General features: G+C 43.6%; 1 protein-coding gene across 5 annotated transcripts in view; it reads left to right on the top strand.

The window, feature by feature from the left end:
- The window catches only part of lingo2b (leucine rich repeat and Ig domain containing 2b), a 150,554-nt gene that overhangs the window by 112,000 nt on the left and 19,688 nt on the right, over positions 1-18,866 (top strand). Inside the window, exon 1 of one of the 5 annotated variants that reach the window (XM_062042329.1) lies at positions 2,893-3,026. The exons of the other annotated variants lie outside the window; for them this stretch is intronic. The gene's annotated coding sequence lies outside the window, so the exon portion shown is untranslated. Of the gene's footprint in view, positions 1-2,892; positions 3,027-18,866 lie in introns of those variants that run through there. 5 annotated transcript variants of the gene reach the window in all.

Below are 18,866 nucleotides of genomic sequence, written 5' to 3'. Positions count from 1 at the left end.
ATTCATTGTTGCAACGTCACAGTGCATTAAACAGTGTTGAAACTGAGCATCCCTTGACCTTGATGGGGGAGCATAGAGTTGGTTGTTTCACTGCAGTCAAACTAGACAATCATTGGATAAATACTCTGCTTTTTCCAATCCAAGGATGCTGAGCGTCTCGAGAAGTGAATGGAAAGTTCTGCATGAGGATTGGATGATCTGTCTGAGGCTGAATCCCCTTTTGATTGACAGCAAATTAATTGAATCAGCTCTCTTGAAGTATTAACAACTGCCAGAGCATTTTTCAACTTTCATTTTGAGTTACAAGTTGATATTGAGTTTTTTACAGTGATGTTATTTTTGTTAAAAACACTAACTCGTTGTTATGTTTTTTTGGGTTTTTTTCAGAAGTTACTCGTTTTTATTTAGGAAATAGGCCCTGCATACATCCATTTTCTATTGCTTGTACCTCTCAGGGTTGCAGCAGGTGCTGGAGCCTATTCCAGCTGCATTCGGGCAGAAGGCGGGGTACACCCTGGACAAGTCGCTACTTTATCACAGGGCCAACACAGATAGACAACATTCACACTCACATTCACACACTAGGGCCAATTTAGTGTTGCCAATCAAGTGCTAAAACCCAGGTGCATGTCTTTGGAGGTGGGAGGAAGCCGGAGTACCCGGAGGGAACCCACGCAGTCACAGGGAGAACTCCACACTCTAAGCAAATATAATGACCTGAATAATGAAAATGTTCCCAATGTATACTGTATTTGTGGGAAATATTTGAAAATAAGAATTATATATTTTTTTCTGGGTTGTGTTTTTATTGTACAACACATTGTCACTTGCAAAAATAAATGTTGTTTCCTTTGTGTAGCCTCCAAGTACTACATCCAGAATAGTTTTGTATAAAAAAAATATTTAAAAAAATCAAATCAAACATTTGCACAAAATGTGAATCAGTTATCGTTCGTTCTTTAATAGAAAGGACCTTTCAAAAGTATGAGGGGCCATTAGGGACATTATTCAGAATTACCTCTTTACATACACTACTGAAATGCTCTCACATAAACACTGAAATGTTTTTCTCTCACACACACTACTGAAACACTCTTATACACACTACTGAAATGCTCTCACATAAACAACTGAAATCTTTTCCTCCCACACACACTACTGAAACACTCTTATACACACTACTGAAACACTCTTGCATACACTACTGAAATGCTCTCACATAAACAACTAAAATGTTTTTCTCTCACGCACCCTACTGAAACACTCATACACACTACTGAAACACTCTCACATACACTACTGAAATGCTCTCACATAAACAACTAAAATGTTTTTCTCTCACACACCCTACTGAAACACTCTCATAAACACTACTGAAATGTTTTTCTCTCACGCACACACACACACACCTGGAATTATTTTTCACTAGTATGTACAAACGCATTTCACCTGTTTGTGTGTGTGAGCTTTTTACACGTGCGTGTGAGCGACAACAACTTCAGTAGTATGTGTGCAAGGATTTCAGTTATGTGTATAAGAGCATCTTACCAGTGTGTATGAGCGAGGTTGCATTCCGGTTCCGGTCACCAATAATCCCCGCCCCTTTTCAGACAAGTTTTTTTTGTTTTTATTTAAAGCCAAGTTGTTTTTTAACAAAATGTCTGCCTGACTGCCGACAAGTAGCTTAACCGAGGCGGGAGCTCTACTTCATAATTTGAGGGCTTCAGCGGAGGATATAAGAACATTTTCAATCCAACATCGGTCGGGCTGCAGCCGTGGGTTGCACCTGTAAGATGCGACACCTGAGCGGCCACCATCTCCTCCCGACAGCCAAACAGCCTCGAACACTCGTTCCATTGCGAGTGTGCGCCGCAGCATTAACAAGCGCAACGTTCCAGCTCATGGACATCGGGGCAAGAGGAGGAAAAGGTAATTGGACATTATTTATTTCTAAATGATTGTTGAATCCCACGAAATGTAAGGCAACATGGCATCGTAGTAAGCTAAACAGTTAGCCTTGTTTGCCTCCACTACAAACAACTTTAGCAACTAGTGCTTCCGGGGCTCCTAAGAGTCTGACATCTATTGCAAACTTGGCGTTTGTCTCGGAGGAAGCGGAAAAAAGTACACAGTCAAATCAGCTAGTAATGTTTGCAGCCTTGTTGCTATGGTAACATGTCGAAATGTGAGTCACGTCGTGGTACGTCAGTAGCTAATCATATACTAATAATAATGGATTACATTTATTTAGCCCTTTTCTATCAACTAGATAAGTATTCCCCAAACTATGGCCCGTTGGCCGGTTACGGCCCGCCAGCGTCAAAAATCCGGCCAGCAACAATTTTTTTTTCAATTATTTTAAATCTGACTTTTCTAATCCATTTTTTGGTGTCTCCTAGCCGCTCAGGCAAATCATATTGTCTAAAAATGCATTTCTCTGTATGACTTATATTGTCTTAGCTGTTTTCATGTGATCTGATTGTTACATTCTTATTTCAGAGTCACCACAAAGCTGCATGACCATTTCAACAAGGACGGAATAAACAACCTCTGGATTCAAGGAAGTTGGCTTCCAAACAACTTCTCTCCACACAAATATATTGTTTGGAATATTCAATATATTTCACCTAGAAACATACAAAATATTCTTTTTTTTTTTTTGCTCAAAAAAGACTCCTTAAGTCGTATTATTCATATACTTTTCAAATGTTCTTGTAGTCAGACAATCTTTTCAGTATATTAGAGGGAATCTTTACCTGACCTGTTTGGACTGTCATCTGCAGTCTTCTTCAGAAGGGACACCTGACTGCTGTGATGTGTTGCCTATCAGCTCTTCTTATAGGCCTGGCCAACCAGGCAGACTACTTGATGGTCAATGAGGGAGGAGATAATAGGCAACACGTCACAGTGGTCAGGTGACCCTTCTGAAGAAGACTGCAAATGACAGTCGAAACATCCATCCATCCATTTTCTACCTCTTGTCCCTTTCGAGGTCACTGGGGGTGCTGGAGCCTATCCAATATCAGGTAAAAATTCCATTTAATATACTTAAAATATTTTCTGACTACAAGAACATTTAAAAAGAAAAGTAATATATTAAGATTAAGATTAAAGATTAAAGTACCAATGATTGTCACACATATCCTCTTTTTTCGACAGAAATGTACTTTCATTCAAACATAATCATTTGTTGAAAAATAAATTATTGACATGAATCCTATTGATTATAAAAGATTGATAAATGGCATTTCAGTCCAGCTTCTTCAGCTCTTAAAGTCTTCTCTGCAGAATTATCAGATGGAGTAAGCTTAATGATTGCTAAAATAAACGTATTAGTTAGTAAATGTAACAATAACACAAGGAACACAATTCATTCTGATAGAACTTGTCCACCAAAAAGGGTCGTGTCCCAGAGAAACTTCTTACCTCATATTCATTTTGAAAAAAATTGGACTAAACATAACACATTTCTTATCCCAAATAAAGTTACAATCATGTCACAAATGTTACCTTGTAAATCTCTTTTGTCTAAATTAATCCAGGCTGTTTCTTTAGAGTGCTCTTTTTTTGTCCCATTGAAAAAGAGTCAATTAACCATGAATGTCCAATCTCACAATTATTCTGGACTGAACTTTCTGTTGTACTGTTTAGTACTTACAATATACTGTTTAGCCGATGAAGGCTGCCTTGTTGCTCTCGTGCGCTCTGTTTTGTTTGTTTTTGTGCATAAATTGTGTGTCCGGGTGCTCTTACACCCGCGAAGAGCTACTGAACATCAGATCCATCATCCCTATGGACTTGTTACCAGTCATCTTAACGTCAGCTGCGGATTTGGTCCATTCTGTGATCAAAGAGGGAGACCGCACCGCATCTTTCTCTCCAACGTCCGCTCACTTGCCAACAAGATGGACGAGCTAGCGTTGCTGATGAGAAGGAACAAGGACTTTTCCTCATCTTGTGTGTTGTGCTTCACGGAGACATGGCTGAGCGCAAGTGTCCCGGACAGCGCAGTGCAACTGGATGGCTTTCATCTTCTCCGCGCGGACAGAGACGCGACGCTCTCCGGCAAAAAAAGAGGCGGTGGAGTCTGCTTCTTTGTCAACAACTGCTGGTGTACAGACGTGACAGTGATTTCCAAACACTTCTCCACTTCTCTGGAATATATCTTCATCCACTGTAAGCCCTTTTACTCACCGCGTGAGATTGTTTCATTCATTCTGGTGGCTGTTTAAATCCCGCCCGGCGCAGACGTGCGTGACGCTCAGCGCGCGCTTGCAGGGCAAATCTTACATGTGGAACGGTCTTTTCCTGACTCTCTTGTTATTGTGCTTGGTGATTTTAACAAGGGAAATTTGAGCCAGGAATTACCAAAGTATAGACAGTTTATTAAATGCCCGACCAGAGAGGAGAACACTTTGGATCACTGCTACACTACATTGAGCAAGGCTTTTCATGCAGTCCCGCGCGCTGCTTTTGGACTATCAGATCACGTGATGGTGCACTTAATCCCTTCATACAGACAGAGACTGAAACTGGCTAAACCTGTTCTGAGGACCATTAAGTGTTTCACCGCCGAGTCTGTGGACGAGTTGCGTGCTTGTTGGGAGACGACAGACTGGGAGGCAATTGGAGCGGCCACGAACAATCTGGACGAGTATACGGACACTGACCTCATACATACAGTTCAATGAGGTGCGCATCATTCCAACGCGCACCAGGGTTTGTTATAAAAACAACAAGCCCTGGTTCACACCCAAGCTCAGACAGCTGCGCAAGAAGAAGGAGGCTGCGTGGAGAAGCGGGGACCGAAGTACATACAGAGAAGCGAAGTACCACTTCAACAGGGAAGTGGAGAAAGCCAAATCTGTGTACTCTAACCGTCTACAGGAACAGTTCCGCTCCAATGATTCTGTGGCCGTTTGGAGAGGTCTAAGGGCCCTTACGAACTATAAGCCCAAAACCCCCCAGGCCCTGAATGACCGGACTCTCGCTCAGGGCCTCAACACACATTACTGTCGTCATGAACGGCCTTCAGCTCATCAAAGCCCTGCTCCCCCCACCATCACCCTCCCCACCAATGCCAGCACTTCATTAAAGGAGTTAAAGGACTCAAAGGACTCCAAGGACATCACAGGACTCCAAGAACATCATAGGACTGTAAAGGCCCTCTCCATCCGAGAAGAGGATGTACGCCGGCAGTTCTTGAAGCTGAATACGCGGAAGGCCCCCGGGCCGGATGGTGTCTCCCCCTCCACTCTCAGACACTGTGCGGATCAGCTGGCTCCTGTCTTCACTGACATTTTTAACACCTCTCTGGAGCTATGCCGCGTGCCGTCCTGCTTTAAGACCTCCACCATTGTCCCTGTCCCCAAGAAAGCACGGATCACAGGACTAAATGTCTACAGGCCGGTCGCGCTGACGTCTGTGGTCATGAAGTCCTTTGAGCGCTTGGTCCTGCCCCACCTCAAGGACATCACCGCCCCCCTCCTGGACCCACTGCAGTTCGCCTATAGAGCCAACAGGTCTGTGGATGATGCAGTGAACCTGGCCCTCCACTTCATCCTGGAGCATCTGGACTCCCCAGGAACCTACGCTAGGATCCTGTTTGTGGACTTCAGCTCTGCCTTCAACACCATCCTCCCTGGACTGCTACGAGACAAGCTCTACCAGCTCAGCGTGCCCGACTCCCTCTGCAGTTGGATCAATGACTTCCTGACAGACCGAAGACAGCACGTGCGGCTGGGGAAGATTGTCTCGGACAGTCGAACCACGAAGACTGGTACTCCTCAGGGCTGTGTACTCTCCCCCTGGCTCTTCTCCCTGTATACAAACTGCTGCACCTCCAGTCACCAATCCGTAAAACTGCTCGAGTTTGCGGATGACACCACCCTCATCGGGCTCATCTCGGATGGCGATGAGTCCGTCTACAGGAGAGAGGTGGACCGGCTGACGTCCTGGTGCAGCCTCAACAACCTGGAGCTGAACGTCCAGAAAACAGTGGAGATGATCATGGACTTCAGGAAAGTCACAGCCCCACCAGCCCCCCTCACCCTGATTGACTCTTCCACCCCCGTCCCCATTGTGGATTCCTTCCGTTTCTTGGGCACCACCATCACCCAAGACCTCAAGTGGGAGCCGACCATCAGCTCCCTCATCAAGAAGGCGCAGCAGAGGATGTACTTCCTGCGGCAGCTGAGGAAACTTAAGGTGCCGACCGAGGTGATGGTGCAGTTCTACTCAGCCATCATAGAGTCCATCCTGACCTCCTCCATCACAGTGTGGTTCCCTGGCGCCACAGTCCAGGATAAGCATAGACTGCAGCGCATCGTACGTGCTGCTGAGAAGGTGATTGGCTGCAGGCTCCCATCCCTCCAGGACTTGTTCTCCTCCAGGACCAGGACAGGAGGCGTGTGGGTCGGATCACAGCTGACTCTTCTCACCCTGGACACAAACTATTCTCCCCTCTCCCCTCAGGCAGGAGACTACGGTCCATCCAGACCCACACCTCCCGCCACCTGAACAGTGTTTTCCCCTCCGCCATCAGGCAAATGAACAATAACTCCTAACAGTAGCTCCTTGAATTCCTTGAATTCCTTGAATTCTTTCTAAGTCTATAACATGATCTGATAGCTCAGTTACAGCTCTTTTTATTACCAAATATGTGTTATATGTGTTTTATGTTGCACGATTGCACCAAGAAAAATTCCTAGTTTGTGAACCCGTTCTCAAACAATGGCAATAAAACTATTCTGATTCTGATTCTGATACTGTTTAGTACTTACAATATACTGTTTAGTACTTTTAATATAGTGTTTGAGTTCAAAGAAAGGGTTCTGTTCTTACAAGGTAAATGTCATAAAAACTTGAGTATGCTGTCAAACTGCTGTGTCTACTAGGAGTATTACATATTCCATCCATCCATTTTCTACCGCTTGTCCTGTTCGGGGTCTTATTCATAAATACAATGTTATGTCATGCAAACCAAATAGTTTTTCATTTTATTATCCATCCATCCATTTCCTACCGCTTGTCCCTCTCAGGAACATTATAAAAAACATTACATCAAAGAAAAAACAATATGTAATGTGTAATATAATGCTTATATTTGATTTTTGTTTTATACTTTTAACTGTTATTCCTTACGTTTCTTGTTTTTTGTTAGTGTTGTTTAAATATATTGTTTAATGATTGAAAATTTGGACGAAAATAATTTGTAAATACTTAATTTGAAAATGTTTAATAACAAATATCTTTGTTATGGAAATAGCTTTAAAGAAAAATGCACCATTCTAGTCGATGGCCTTTTGTTTTCCTCCAAACAGTGAAGTACATATCCTTTTGCTAAGTTTGCAGCATACTACTTCATTGATAGCCGAAAACACAGTCTGTCCACGCGTGCACGTACACTACGTCACTTCCGGAACTTGAACATTTTACGACGGAGTCGGCTAAGTCATATTCTGTGTTATTTTAATGTTTTGTATAAAACTGTAGCTTACCGAGTACAAGGGAACAATAATATAAAAATTAACAGAATGTACATTTAAAAAAGGGAGTATGATCGCTAGGGTTGATACTCGAAACCGGTTTTCCCAGCTGTTCGATAAGAAAAGAACCGAGTCCTCGGACTCGAATCCCTTTTTGAGAACCGGTACCCGTTATCAAGTAAAGAAAAAGAGTTGGTTCTTTATTCTAATCCCTGGAATCCCATCCCGACCAGAAAAGCTCCGTGTGACATCACAAGAAATGACGTCACATAGCTCAGTCATTAGGCGCAGATAGGGAAAGCAGGAAAACAATGGACCAGAAAAAGCGCTCCAAGGTGTAATAAAGTTCAAAACAAAAGGTATAATCCAATGAATAACTTTACTGAGAGATTTGAGCAGGGTACAAACACATGACGAACACTTTTACGACCAACCGGGAACATCGCAACCAGGCTAGCAACGCACCTCCTTTACGGCAGCTGTCGCAACGTTCTTAAAGCAACCGCAGCATATACATATATATGACATCTCCCTTTTTTAACTTTTGTTTTTCTTTCCTTGTAAACAAAACAAAATCACACTGTATATGTGTTGTCTGTCTAATTATAAATAATGCAGACGAGGCGTGTTGGCTGAGTTCTTGACGTTTACTTTCACAGCGTGCTCATAACCTCATTCTTAGCTGCCGGGTGGCAACATGCAACAACACCTTTCGGGGCTACCGCGCATGCTCGTCACTCCCGTTGCATGCTGGGTAGTGTAGTTGTTATTTTCCCTAGCTCATAACATCACATCTTTCCCCCTATAAAGAAATATTTTAACTCAATAAAGTGTATTTCTTTATTTAGCTTTAACTTTTCATTTTTTAGCATTGTAACCACATTTGCAAACAACTTTTCTCTTCATAGAATTTTCTTTCAATAAAGAAATAAAGTGCAAAAATGTCAAAGCATCATAACAAACAGTTATGTCAAATAGCAGCAGAAGTGCACTTTTTGGAGAGCTGTATTATTTTCAGTTTTGTGCCCAAGGGACTGATTTTATTTAACACTATATTATTATTTATACACCTATTTTGATCACAGAGACAGGTTGTTTTTAGTGTTACTGTATATATTTGTTTTTCTGAAAAATCCCACTTAATATACTTTGGGTAACAACAGTCAATATTTATTTATTTTATTTTATTTTTTTAGGGGGGTAACAGTCAATATTTATTTATTTATTAGATTTTATTTTTTCTTATATAATAAAAGTGAGCTTTTGTTAAACCAAATATTGTGGTTTTTTTTCCATATACAACAACCTATCTGGACTCGATAAGAGAATCGATAAGGAATCGGTTCGATAAGAGGATTCGATAATAGGCTCAAACTCGATAATTTCTTATCAAACATCATCCCTAAATATCGCCACATTTTCAACCACTTTTACTTTTCTGTCATTGCACTAAATGACACACAGGGTCACCACTAACTCATCCCATACTTCTTTTTAAACAACGCATTTTAACAAAAATCTATCTGTGGTGTAACAAAAACTAGACTTTTAAATGATCAGTATTGTGAATTGATGTGTTTAATGTAATAGTAAAACATATGTATTTGCTATTTAAGGCTGCTGTACGGTTTCAAAATAAATACTGTATTCTTAAGTAACATTTGTTTTGTATGTAATCTTGTATATGTTATTGTTATTCAAATAATGATTACAAAAGCGAAAACAATTTGGCGGAAGTGACGTTATCTTTGTGCACGCATGGACTGATCATGTATTCCGGTAACGATGGAATATGGTGACAAGCACTTCCTGCTTCATCCACAACGTATGTTCATATGATATTCTTCATTTTTCATATTCAAACTTTATTTTTTGAAGTGAGAGGCAATAAAGAGGATGTTTTCTGTTTTTTTTACTAGTGTTCTGCACTGCATTTAGAGGCTGCAAAAAGAGGACTCTGATAACTTACATCAGGAGAGGCTTTATCGAGAGCTTAATGAGCACACTCAAACTGTATCTGCATTTCTGGGTGTGTGTGATGATGCGGATGTCCGGAACCTTCTAGGATCATTGTAGAGATGTTTTCGCAATGTGCTGCATGAACATAAGGCCAGACAGAGAGCCAAATTTGGCACCTCCAACACCCTTGACTGGCCACCCAGGGCGGCCCAGATCCAGTATAGCCACTGAACACATTTCTCAATGTGTCCATCGCTATATCATGGCAAATTATTGCATCATGCTTTGGAATTAGTCGAAGAACACAATCCAGAGGTTGTTTATTCCGTCTTTTTTGAAATGGTCATGCAGCTGTGTGGTGACTCTGAAATAAGAATGTAACAATCCGATCACATGAAAACAGCTAAGACAATATAAGTCATACAGGGAAATGCATTTTTAGACAATAGGATTTGCCTGAGCGGCTAGGAGACACCAAAAAATGGATTAGAAAAGTCAGATTTAAAATTATTATTTTATTATTTTTTTGACTGTGTACTTTTTTCCGCTTCCTCTGAGACAAACGGCAAGTTTGCAATGGATGTCAGACTCTTAGGAGCCGCGGAAACACTAGTTGCTAAAGTTGTTTGTAGTGGAAGCAAACAAGGCTAACTGTTTAGCTCACTACGATGCCATGTTGCCTTACATTTCATGGGATTCAACAATAATTTAGAAATAAATAATATCTAATTACTAGGGATGTCCGATAATGGCTTTTTTGCCGATATCCGATATTCCGATATTGTCCAACTCTTAATTACCGATACCGATATGATACATACAGTCATGGAATTAACACATTATTATGCCTAATTTGGACAACCAGGTATGGTGAATATAAGGTCCTTTTTAAAAAAAATTATAAAATAAAATAAGATAAATAAATTAAAAAACATTTTCTTGAATAAAAAAGAAAGTAAAACACTATAAAAACAGTTACATAGAAACTATTAATTAATGAAAATTAGTCAAATTAACTGTTAAAGGTTAGTACTATTAGTGGACCAGCAGCATACACAATCATGTGTGCTTACGGACTGTATCCCTTGCAGACTGTATTGTTATAAATTGATATATAAGTAGGAACCAGAATATTAGTAACAGAAAGAAACAACCCTTTTGTGTGAAAGAATGTGAATGAGTGTAAATGGGGGAGGGAGGTTTTTTGGGTTGGTGCACTAATTGTAAGTGTATCTTGTGTTTTTTATGTTGATTTAATAAAAAATAAAAAAAATAAATTAAAAAAAAGACCGATACCGATCATTTCCGATATTACATTTTAAAGCATTTATCGGCCGATAATATTGGCAGGCCGATATTATCGGACATCCCTACTAATTACCTTTTCCTCCTCTTTCCCCGATGTCCATGAGCTGGAACGTTGTGCTTGTTAATGCTGCGGCGCACACTCGCAATGGAATGAGTGCTCAGGCTGCTTTGCTGTCGGGAGGAGAAGGTGGCCACTCAGGTGTCGCATCCTACAGGTGCAACCCACGGCTGCAGCCCGACCGATGTTGCATTGAAAATGATAATAATGGATTAGATTTATATAGCGCTTTTCTAGACACTCAAAGCGCTTCACAGAGAAGTTAGAACGCATCATTCATTTTTACAACTCATTCATTCATCATTCATTCTCAGGTGTGAGCGGCACCGGGGGCAAGGGTGAAGTGTCGTGCCCAAGGACACAACGGCAGCGTTTTTTTTCTGAAGCCCTTAAGTTTTGAAGTAGAGCTCCTGCCTCGGTTAAGCTACTTGTCGGCAGTCAGGCAGACATTTTGTAACAAACAACTTGGCTTTAAAAAAAAAAAAAAAAAAATTTGTCTGAAAAGGGGCGGGGATTATCGGTGACCGGAACCGGAATGCAACCTCGCTCATACACACTGGTAAGATGCTCTTATACACATAACTGAAATCCTTGCACACATACTACTGAAATAGTTGTCTCTCACACGCACATGTAAAAAGCACACACACACACATGTAAAATCCATTTATACATACTAGTGAAAAATAATTCCAGGTGTGTGTGTGTGTGTGTGTGTGTGTGTGTGTGTGTGTGTGTGTGTGTGTGTGTGTGAGTGTGTGTGTGTGTGTGTGTGTGTGTGTGTGTGTGTGTGTGTGTGTGTGTGTGTGTGTGTGTGTGTGTGTGTGTGTGTGTGTGTGTGTGTGTGTGCGTGAGAGAAAAACATATCAGTAGTGTTTATGAGAGTGTTTAAGTAGGGTGTGTGAGAGAAAAACATTTTAATTGTTTATGTGAGAGCATTTCAGTAGAGTATGTAAGAGTGTTTCAGTCGTGTTTATAAGAGTGTTTCAGTAGTGTGTATAGGAGTGTTTCAGTAGTGTGTGTGTGAGAAAAATATTTCAGTTGTTTATGTGAGAGCATTTAAGTAGTCTATGTAAGAGTGTTTCAGTAGTGTGTATAAGAGTGTTTCAGTAGGGTGTGTGAGAGAAAAACATTTTAGTTGTTTATGTGAGAGCATTTCAGTAGTGTATGTAAGAGCATTTCAGTAGTGTGTGTAAGAGTGTTTCAGTAGTGTGTATACGAGTGTGTGTGTGAGAAAAAGATTTCAGTTGTTTATGGAGAGCATTTCAGTAGTGTGTATAAGAGTGTTTCAGTAGTGTGTATAGGAGTGTTTCAGTAGTGTGTGTGAGAGAAAAACATTTCAGTTTATGTGACAGCATTTCAGTAGTGTATGTAAGAGGTAATTCTGAAAAATTTCCCTAACGGCCCCTCATACAAAAGACCCCACACGTTCGCGGACGTCACATTTCTTGTTTAGTCATTTTTAGTTACAGAAGAATACTTGTACTGTTGAAAGGATGAAGTTAAAGTACCAATGATTGTCACGCACACACTAAGTGTGGTAGAATTTGTCCTCTGCATTTGACCCATTACCTTGTTCACCCCCTGGGAGGTGAGGGGAGCAGTGGGCAGCAGCGGCAGCAGCAGCGGCAGCAGCGGTAGCAGCGGCAGCAGCGGCAGCCGCGCCCGGGAATCATTTTTGGTGATTTAACCCCCAATTCCAACCCTTGATGCTGACTGCAAAGCAGGGAGGTAATGGGTCCCATTTTTATAGTTTTTGGTATGACTCGGCCCGGGTTTGAGCTCACAACTTACCGATCTCAGGGCGGACACTCTAACCACTAGGCCACTGAGTAGGTGTTGGCTTTTAAGTGGTGTTAAGTTTTTCACATGTTTCATGAAATCATTCATGACATGTTGTTCTCAAACTGCTTGCTTGTTTTTGCATGTTCCCTTTCCAGTGTTGTTTGAATAGGCTTCTGTTTTTCCAAAATTGGTTTTGTTGACGTTCTTACAGTTATGTGTGAAACGACCGGGTCGCATCGTGGTGCGGTGGTGTTCTCCCAATGATGCAGACGGGCTCGGACACAGCTTGCAGGTAGAAAAATGATTTATTTTCACAAATCAGACAGAAAAAACAAAAACGACTAGCATGGGAGCTAGCAAGCAAAATAATCTAGCATGAGAGCTAGCAGGAAGCAAAGTGGTCGTAACTTGTTGCATGAGAACAAACTAGGAAGCCAGGCAGAGTGCTGCCCGGGCGAAGACTAAATAGCCCTCTGATTAGCGCTCGGGCAACAGGTGCGCGTCCCGAAACGCTAACCAGAGGCAGGTGAGCAAAATCTGCCGTCATGGCAACAGAAACAAAACACACGTGACACTAAACTGTAAACAAACTGTGATCCGAGCAGCGGATCCTAACAGTACCCCCCCCTAAAAGGACAGATTCCAGATGTCCCTTGAAAACAAAAAAAACAACTGGAACCCGGAAAAAAAAAAACAAGCAAAAAGTTCACGAGTCAAGGGCGGGCGGGGGGGTGACTTGGTGGTGGGTCGCCAGGCCACGTGTCCCCGAATCCACCGGGGAAGGGTCAGGTGGCGGCGGCGAATGGAACGCCGCCGCCGCTGGCGAGGCGGGCGAGGCGGGCGAGGCGGGCGACCACGGTAAGGCCACATTCGTGGCCGCCGAGAAGGTGGGCGTGAGTGGCGCCAGAATTTCAGCAGCCTCTGAGTCCTCTGAGAGAGCTGCTTGCGCAGCCGGACCACTCGAGGTCGCTGAGACGTCGCCGTGGAAGCGGTAGGTATCGACGTCGCCGTGGCAGCCGGAGTCGCTGTCGTGGCAGCCGGAGTCGCTGTCGTGGCAGCCGGAGTCGCTGTCCTGGCAGCAGGAGTCGCTGTCCTGGCAGCAGGAGTCGCTGTCGTGGCAGCCGGAGTCGCTGTCGTGGCAGCAGGAGACGCTGTCGTGGCAGCAGGAGTCGCTGTCGTGGCAGCCGGAGTCGCTGTCGTGGCAGCAGGAGTCGCTGTCGTGGCAGCAGGAGTCGCTGTCGTGGCAGCAGGAGTCGCTGTCGTGGCAGCAGGAGTCGCTGTCGTGGCAGCAGGAGTCGCTGTCGTGGCAGCAGGAGTCGCTGTCGTGGCAGCAGGAGTCGCTGTCGTGGCAGCAGGAGTCGCTGTCGTGGCAGCCGGAGTCGCTGTCGTGGCAGCCGGAGTCGCTGTCGTGGCAGCAGGAGTCGCTGTCGTGGCAGCAGGAGTCGCTGTCGTGGCAGCAGGAGTCGCTGTCGTGGCAGCAGGAGTCGCTGACGTGGCAGCCGGAGTCGCTGTCGTGGCAGCCGCAGTCGCTGTCGTGGCGGCCGCAGTCGCTGTCGTGGCAGCCGCAGTCGCTGTCGTGGCAGCCGGTGCTGGTGCGAGAACCAGTCGTGGTGCAGGTACTGGTGCGAGAACCAGTCGTGGTGCAGGTACTGGTGCGAGAACCAGTCGTGGTGCAGGTACTGGTGCGAGAACCAGTCGTGGTGCAGGTACTGGTGCGAGAACCAGTCGTGGTGCATGTACTGGTGCGGGGACCAGCCGTGGAGCAGGTACTGGTGCGGGAACCAGCCGAGGTGCAGGTACTGGTGCGGGAACCAGCCGAGGTGCAGGTACTGGTGCGGGAACCAGCCGAGGTGCAGGTACTGGTGCGGGAACCAGCCGAGGTGCAGGTACTGGTGTGGGAACCAGCCGAGGTGCAGGTACTGGTGTGGGAACCAGCCGAGGTGCAGGTACTGGTGTGGGAACCAGCCGAGGTGCAGGTACTGGTGTGGGAACCAGCCGAGGTGCAGGTACTGGTGTGAGAACCAGTCGAGGTGCAGGTGGCCTAGCTGGCGGTTGCGGCTTAGCAGGCCGAAAAACCGGTGGTGGCGGCCGGGCAGGAGGTTGTGGCTTAGCCCGCCGAAGGACAGGTGGCGGTGGCCGAGCAGGAGGTTGCGGCTTAGCACGCCGTTGTGCCACCCCACTCGCACAGCTCCCAGTACTAGCCCCCCCCTCAAAAAGCGGATCCCAGACGCGTTCCTTGCGGATTGGAACCGTCTTCAAGGGTGGGTGGAGGGTGGTCAGGGGGAGGGTAGAATCCTCTCCTCTAAATTGTCCAAAATGTCTATTGTCACCCCCCACTTGAGACTGGGACTGACTAGATTTAGTCCTTAAAAAAATGTCCTGATAATGTTTAATCGCAGAATTAAAGTCACTTGAAAATGGCTGGCAGGAAGAATTGACATGATGTCTAAAAAAGTCTTTGTCTATGACGTCATCCAAAATGGACGGGACAACGTCATCAAGCGGCGTGTCATCAGGGGGTGCCGACGGAATGACGTCATAGCTGCAGTCCCAGTGATTGACAGGCCAGTCATAACAGTCTTCGGTAAGGTAGTTGATGGGATTAACAGACCTTTGAAGAGGGAAATCTTGGGCTGAATGTAGCTTGCTGTGTACCGGCGGAGGAGTCTGTGGGAGGGGCGCGTCTTGGCAGCGAAGTGAAGACCTCTTTGGTGGCTTCCGTCTTCGCTGACGCGTCCGGTGGTGCGGAGGTGTGGCGATGTCCTCGGGCCAAACGGAGTGGATTGGGACCAACTTTCCGTTAGGACCCCAGATCAGGTCCTGGCGCTCCGAGGGGGAATAGCGGAGAGTCTCCGCCTCCATTGCTCGCAACACCATCCACGCACCTTCGTCCATCTCCTCCGACGTGCTCGTTGCGGGAGAACTTCTTGCTGGCTTCCTACTGAAACGACCGGGTCGCATCGTGGTGCGGTGGTGTTCTCCCAATGATGCAGACGGGCTCGGACACAGCTTGCAGGTAGAAAAATGATTTATTTTCACAAATCAGACAGAAAAAACAAAAACGACTAGCATGGGAGCTAGCAAGCAAAATAATCTAGCATGAGAGCTAGCAGGAAGCAAAGTGGTCGTAACTTGTTGCATGAGAACAAACTAGGAAGCCAGGCAGAGTGCTGCCCGGGCGAAGACTAAATAGCCCTCTGATTAGCGCTCGGGCAACAGGTGCGCGTCCCGAAACGCTAACCAGAGGCAGGTGAGCAAAATCTGCCGTCATGGCAACAGAAACAAAACACACGTGACACTAAACTGTAAACAAACTGTGATCCGAGCAGCGGATCCTAACAATGTGGATGTACCGTATTTTTCGGACCGTAGGGCGCAATGGATTATAAGGTGCACTGCTAATGAGTGGTCTATTCAGGTCTATTTTCATACATAAGGCGCACCGGATTATAAAGCGCATTAAAGGGGTCATATTAGGATTTTTTTCTAAATTGAAAACACTTCCTTGTGGTCTTCATATCATGTAATGGTGATTCTTTGGTCAAAATTTTGCATAGATTGTTTTACAGACCATCTTCAAGTCACTTTCTGGCAGTCACTTCAGGATGCGCTGTTTTGTGGACAGTCTTATTTACGTGGCCTACCTTAGACAGCATCTCGTCCATGTCATCTTTGTTGTAGCGGTGTAGCATGCAAGGACGAGAGGCGAAGGAATGTCAAAAGATGGAGCTAACTGTTTTAATGCATTCAGACTTTACTTCAATCAACAACAGAGCAGCATCTCCTCATCCGTGGCTCACTAGTGCAACAACACCGCAAATGTGTCTCGTGAAAAAACGTTCGACCGGAAGTCTCTAATAACTAAAGTTCCTTGGGTGAATTATGTAAACCCACTATACCGGTAGTTTTAGCGCTATCATAGTGAGTCTACTGACAGATATAAGTTAGAACTTTACGCTACTTTATATTAGAAATGCCCTCTAACAAGAAGATAGAGAAAAAGAAGAAGCTTATCGACTACGTTTCGGCACGGACTACAATGGCGGACGTGCGCAAATTTTCAGGACTTATGCGGATCCCAAAAACAGATCAGCAGGTACCAGAAGGTTAGAAAAGTTGGTTTTGCATAATATTGCAAAACAAAATGCCAGATAATGTGTCCGCTAATGGGTGCCGTTTTGCGGTCCTTGTACACACACCATAATAATACTCGTACTTCTGACTACGGTAGCTGCAATGCGTACATTTCAAATTCGTACTAAAACATTTTGAACGATTTTTGAGTGCTGTGTGTAATGTTCTATATACAATGGAACATTTTAAAGTTTTGGTGTTGTTTACTATCACCATATTGCAGTCTACACGTATCTCTTATGTGTGACTACCATCTATTGGTCACACTTATCATTACACCATGTACCAAATAAAATTGCTTCAAGGTTGGTAAGCACAACCAGAATTATTCCGTACATTAGGCGCATTGGGTTAAAAGCGCACCGTCAATTTTTGAGAAAATGAAAGGATTTTAAGTGCGCCTTATAGTCCGAAAAATACGGTACTTATATAGCATGTGTAGATTGCTACAAGCGCCACATAGAAGTTACCATGGCAACAAACACAATCACACTTCCCCCTCTGTTGGGGTGTGGCAGTTTTAAAGATTAATATTAATCGTATACAATACATGAAAAGGAAAGGATATGTTATCAATATGATTGTTTATTACAGTGTAACAATTAGGAATTACCATCAAATTCTAAGTTCAACTCTGCTAGCATGATGTAAAAGTACAGTAATTTATGCACAAATAGTGCATGCATTCATATGTACTGTAGGGGCATGAGGAATTATTATTTTTACAGCATATAGTCTCAGGTCAATTACCATGCACAATATATGATGTTACATGCTCACACTGTAGTGATAATCTCCTACATTTTAAGTCGTTCATGTGAATAAATGTCATTATACTGCGTGTGTAAATGATCAAAGGTGAGGTTTACTATATTAGGAAAAGCAATACAATGAGGTTTAGTTTTTATGACTCCTGTATTCCAACGTGTCAAAGAAAAATAAGTATTTAATTGTATTTACGGGCAAACAAACACTTTGATTTTCTCTAAATGCAAAGGCGCCAGGAGCATTTCTTCCTAGATGTATGCGAAGGTAAACAATAATAACTTCTTCTAGAGGAGCTTAGGTGAAAAGTAATTGCAACCATGCAAAGAAATGTAAAGCCTCATGTTAGAAGGGCTGTAGGGTGAGGAGACAGGATTTATAGCTGCGATTATTATGCACGTTTACTAAAAAAAATTTAACAAGCCTGGAAAGCTGCGTATCAGGGCAAATCTATGATGGGCACTTTAAGGCAGCGCATCACTATTAATATTCAGCACTGAAACATAAAACATCAAAATGTGTACTACTAATATTGTATATCCCTTAAAACTAAAGTGTTGGGGAAAAAGGGACATTTAAAATTTACTACCAGCCCTGCAGATCATATTTGTGTTGAAGTGCTACCACGGTTTTCAAAAGCCCCACTTTTCACATAATTCTGTTTTTCAAACATTGGGCGTTACTAACTCGTCCGTTCAGTCTGGCTCGATCCCCAGCACAGAAACGAGTCACCAAACAAAGAACCCCACATGTTGGTGACTCAGTCACTTCTTTTATTTTAGTACGACTGCCAAATAAGTCCCAACGTGGCCAAAGAAAGTTGCGAGTGCCAGCACTTTAAAACATAAGGTGAGAAATGGTTAGGATGTTCAGGTTTTAGTGGGCAAGATGAAACCCACATCGAGCCCTGTGGACATTGTTCCTACTCCACTGCTCTTAAATGTGTTTGATGTTGTCGGTCCTTGGGTGGTAGAATTGATAAACCTTTTATTTCAGTCTGGCTCGATCCTCAGCTTTTTTAAACATACTGTGGTTTACTTTTTATATAAAAGGAACAACTTTTAATTTAGCTTTTAATGATGTAATGTCCAATGTGTCCAACCCATCATGTGGTGTGGCCCAGGGTTCTGTTCTGGGGCCTGTTTTATTTTTGTTGTACATGATGCCTCTTGGTAGGTTGATCCGTAGTTTTAAAAATGGTTCTCATCATTTCTCTGCAGATTACATCCAACTGTATTGCTTGTTCAATGATTCAGAGTTTCACTTTTTATCGGAGTTATTCCAATCTGTATCGTGTATCAAAAACTGGTTGTCCTCAAATATCCTCCAGATAAATTCTAACAAAACGGAAACTGATAATTTCTCCCAAC

This window comes from Entelurus aequoreus, linkage group LG03 (assembly GCF_033978785.1).
Source record: "Entelurus aequoreus isolate RoL-2023_Sb linkage group LG03, RoL_Eaeq_v1.1, whole genome shotgun sequence".
In the NCBI taxonomy this organism is placed as follows: domain Eukaryota; kingdom Metazoa; phylum Chordata; class Actinopteri; order Syngnathiformes; family Syngnathidae; genus Entelurus; species Entelurus aequoreus.
This window is presented reverse-complemented; position numbering and strand designations above follow the sequence as displayed.